The sequence below is a fragment of the Haplochromis burtoni genome, unplaced genomic scaffold, assembly GCF_018398535.1.
Source record: "Haplochromis burtoni strain Fernald_Lab_line unplaced genomic scaffold, NCSU_Asbu1 Contig_281, whole genome shotgun sequence".
NCBI lineage: Eukaryota > Metazoa > Chordata > Actinopteri > Cichliformes > Cichlidae > Haplochromis > Haplochromis burtoni.
In genome coordinates this window covers 750,165-754,055 of record NW_024582642.1, presented here as the reverse complement: position 1 = coordinate 754,055, position 3,891 = coordinate 750,165, and the positions used below count along the sequence as shown (strand labels likewise).

The 3,891-nt window shown below is 41.9% G+C and overlaps 1 protein-coding gene across 4 annotated transcripts in view; it reads left to right on the top strand.

Annotated features, from left to right (window-relative positions):
* Positions 1-261: 261 nt before the first annotated feature.
* The window catches only part of large1 (LARGE xylosyl- and glucuronyltransferase 1), a 48,543-nt gene continuing 44,913 nt past the window's right edge, over positions 262-3,891 (top strand). For 2 of the 4 annotated variants that reach the window (XM_042227799.1, XM_042227796.1), the window contains exon 1: positions 262-870. The gene's annotated coding sequence lies outside the window, so the exon portion shown is untranslated. The other 2 variants (XM_042227797.1, XM_042227798.1) reach the window with 2 other exon arrangements.

Sequence of the window (3,891 nt, the reverse complement as noted above, 5' to 3'; positions counted from 1 at the left end):
GAGACTTTGGTGTATTTGAAGCCATGACAAGGCAAATGTTGTTTGCCTTGCTTGACCTGACAGAGACCCTGTAGGTCAAGCAATGCTAACCGCGATGAACCCAAAAATCTCAAAACTGACCCTCAGCTTTTGTTTTGTTACTACTTCAGTTCAATTGTGTGTTTTGATTGTGTTAATCGGGCTGCTGAGGTCTTCAGCCCAGCAGTAGGTTAGTCAATTCCAAGGCTTCCAATCCGTTTGATCGACTCCTTTGTATCCTCCCACACTTCCAGAATCCAGCGTTGGGATTGGATGTTGGCTGCCTGTCAGGAAGAAAGAGATGCTATGCTGAGGCCGAAAACTCAGACAGAACCAGGACACGGACGATGTTGGAATATCTAACTGGGGGATTTTAAAGTGTGTTGGGAACTCGGAGCGATTTGAAAGTTGCCGAGCTTGAGCGGAGCAGCGACACCGGGTCTCCGTGTTCCCGCTGCGGACCGTCGCGGCTGTTCGCCTCTTGCCTGCTGCTCTCACAAACGCGAAGCCGGCGCTGTTTTAATGAGACTGGAACTGCCGTGTTTTCGACGCAGCACAGACCGGTGTGAGATTAAGTCTTTATTTAGCCCGAAGCAAACGGAAAGGCTCAGATGTCGTCGCTGGTAGCCGGGGCTAACAGCCGAGGCTGCTGGGCCACATAAATATCCCGAGAAAATCCCAACCTGATGGAGCGAGTGAGCGACGGACCACGGGCTTATTTTGCGCCAGAAGGACCATTATGACTGAGCTGCAGGCTCAGTTCTCTTTTTGAAAAGCGCCACGGGGTTCAGTGCTGGGTATTGATTTGATCGAGGGCTCATAAAAGCAGCATTTGGAGGTTCTCTGCATCAGGTGAGTGTGACATTATTCACCAATGACTATCACGGTCACGCTAACAACCCTCGTATTTATGCCACGATCTGTTTCGCTTGTTATAACCTTTAAAGTCCTTGTGCTTACATTTCTATAAGGCCCTTTTTCATACGGTCATTAAGCATGTGTACAGCGCAGCGGATTTACTGTGTGCCGTCCTCCCATACAAAAACTGGGGCATTTTCCTCTAAGTCAGTCTTAAATATTGGAAGGAGATGGTAAACGGTTCAAGTTCAGTCCCCTCTCCTAAAAAGTGTTTTTAATCTTACTGAGAGCTGCGAAAACAACGCCAACAACCTTTACTTTGCCATGTTTTCAGATATGCTAATTCTTGCTTCCCAGTCCTCGGGTGATGGCACTGAGCACACAGACAGCCGTACGTCAGCTGCCTAGCTCAGCGGCAACAGTTGCACGCAGGAATACGGTCATGGTGGGGAAAGCTCGTTGAATGGTAGCATGGGCTTGGTAGTCCGTGGGCAGGTGCTAACTGACCGTCTACCTGCACGTTTTGTCAGATGTGGGCAGTGTCAGAAATGTGCAGCGCAACCAGTTACCGTGAAGAAGATCCAAGTTCTAACCAATGACCTAACAGCTCCCCCAAATGAAGCCAAAAGGTCTCTATCGCCCCCTGGTGTCTGGCTACAGTATAGGTCACAAACCCCGCCTCCTCCATTTTAGAAGGTGGGACTGAGGTAAAACAAAAACAAAAATTCTCCTCAGATAATTTTTTCCAAGAATTTGCTTTCGGCCATTATTAGTAGTTCGCGTCATGTTGATTCATGTTCAAGGGGTCCCCCTTCTCATAACTCTGATTCTAATTACAACTATAATACTGTTCAATTGGGTCATGGTAACAGCTCTGAAAAACAGCTGCAATCACGGAGAAACTTGCCTATCTCTGTTCGAGAATGGCAGATGAATCCATGGATGCTGAGAGGAGGGCAAGCGTTTACTTTACAAAACCATGACTGACTGTGTCATACTGACAGCATGAGATGATCTGCAGTAATCAACAGAAGGACCCGAGGTCCTGCTGCACTTTTTTGGTAAGTTAAATGTGTGTTTGTAAGCTAATCAGTAAAGTCCTTAGCTAGCTAGCTAAGCTTACAGTTGGCTTTTGGGTAAAGCTGTGCTCATTAGCTAATCCGTGCACATGAATGAATTTACCTTGACTAAAGAAATCCCTGTTACCATATGCTACCCGTACATACGGGTGTGTGAGGACATGGAAGGATCAGTTTTATTTCAGATTTCAGAGATAAACTTCACATTTGACAGTTTGTAATGAGTCTTTTCTCATTGTGATTACAGGAGCTGCCCTCAAATTCAGACCTCAGCACTACCCAGTAACATCATCCTGTATGTTCACTCTTAATGCAGAATACACTTAATTTAATATTGGAGTAAATTAGCAATAACTCCAGATGTAACTAATGGAATAAAGTACAAAGTCTAAAGTACCATGTTATGTTCTGTTAGTGAATGCTGCAGCTGTTTTACTGAGAAAATTAAAGACAAAACGTCAGGTCATCAATATACAATGAGCATAAACAGTAAGTTTGGTGTTTAAGAACGCTGCTGATCTCAGATCTGCACAGCTTTTGCTTTTAACAATGAATGTCTTCAGCTACATGAAGAGGACATTAAATAAAACCTGGTGAAAGGTCATAAGTTGTCACTTGTATGTTGAACTAAAAACTTTAACCTGGAATTCTACCCAACTGTGTTTTGCCAATAGCAAATCATTATAATTCATACCAGAGTACCCAGAGGGGATAATGTATATTTCTAATGTATAACTTTCTACAGAAGTGAATATATCATTGTTATGTAAAAGTCCAGAGCCTCTAAGCTTGGCTGAGGATATGAGTACGTCTAATATCACACAATGCAAAGTTCGCTGTCCCACTGTTCATGAAATGCTGGGTTTGTCCATCTTCTGGGGCGGGCCTACAGTGGAGAAAGAAAAGTTTTCCTCTGAGTGTGATGCTGGTGAAGATTATGAGTTCTCCCTCTTTTTAATTATAGCGACATGATTGTGCAACATGTAGAGAGCTGCTGTTTTAAAAACCATGACAGCTGTCCATGGCAGCCACTGCCTCTACTTTATACATTACATTTTTAATTTTTGTTTAATCTTTCATGTTTTTTTGTTTTGTTTTTTTTGTTGTTGTTTTTCCCCCCTGTAGTTTCTCCCACTCCTGCTAAACTCTGTCCGTTTCTCAATACTCAAGTATGCAAGTCTGTACTCACGTTCTCGCTAGTCCGTACTTTGTAAGTTCATCGTCATTCCACAATTGGAATGGTAGTATACTTGATGACATCTCAGCTCCAGGGTTTTAACTGCCATCCCCTCTTAATTTAAGTGTGATTAATATTTGCAATTGAAAAGATGCATGATGTAGTAGATTTCTTTATGAAAAAACAAATAATTTAAATAAGTATTTTAAGCATTTTGGCCAAATTTGCTTTTACTTTTATCTGTTTCATAATGTCTAAGCTTAATACAGTTGAGCACAATCACTTCATGACAAAAACTCAAGTTTAATCTCTCTTAATAAGCTATGCTGCTTATTGAATAAAAACAAACAGATGAGATATTAGAATGCTTTTATTTTAGTAGACACTCAAGACCTACAATAGTCTGCTGGGGTTCAGAAGAGAATTGAACAAATATTTAAAACATAATTTGATCATTTCTGGAGCAGTCTTCAGGATCTCCATATATTAACATCCGGTTTCTGTTTCCTGTTTCCTTCTGAATTAAAATATTTTTAATGTTAGTGTTTGATGTTTAGTAAAGAGTCTGGGTTCATGATTCCCTATAAACTTTTACTGTGTGTAACTGTGGAGACATTACATGCAAGCAGCTCGACTCCAGGGGTGGGAACCTGGTCCTGTGTTAGCCATTTTTAATTGCGTGCATGGACTTCAAATATGTATGGGAAACCCCCACTATTCAGCAACACTAGTCAGATGTTCTACAATCTCTTTCTTTAG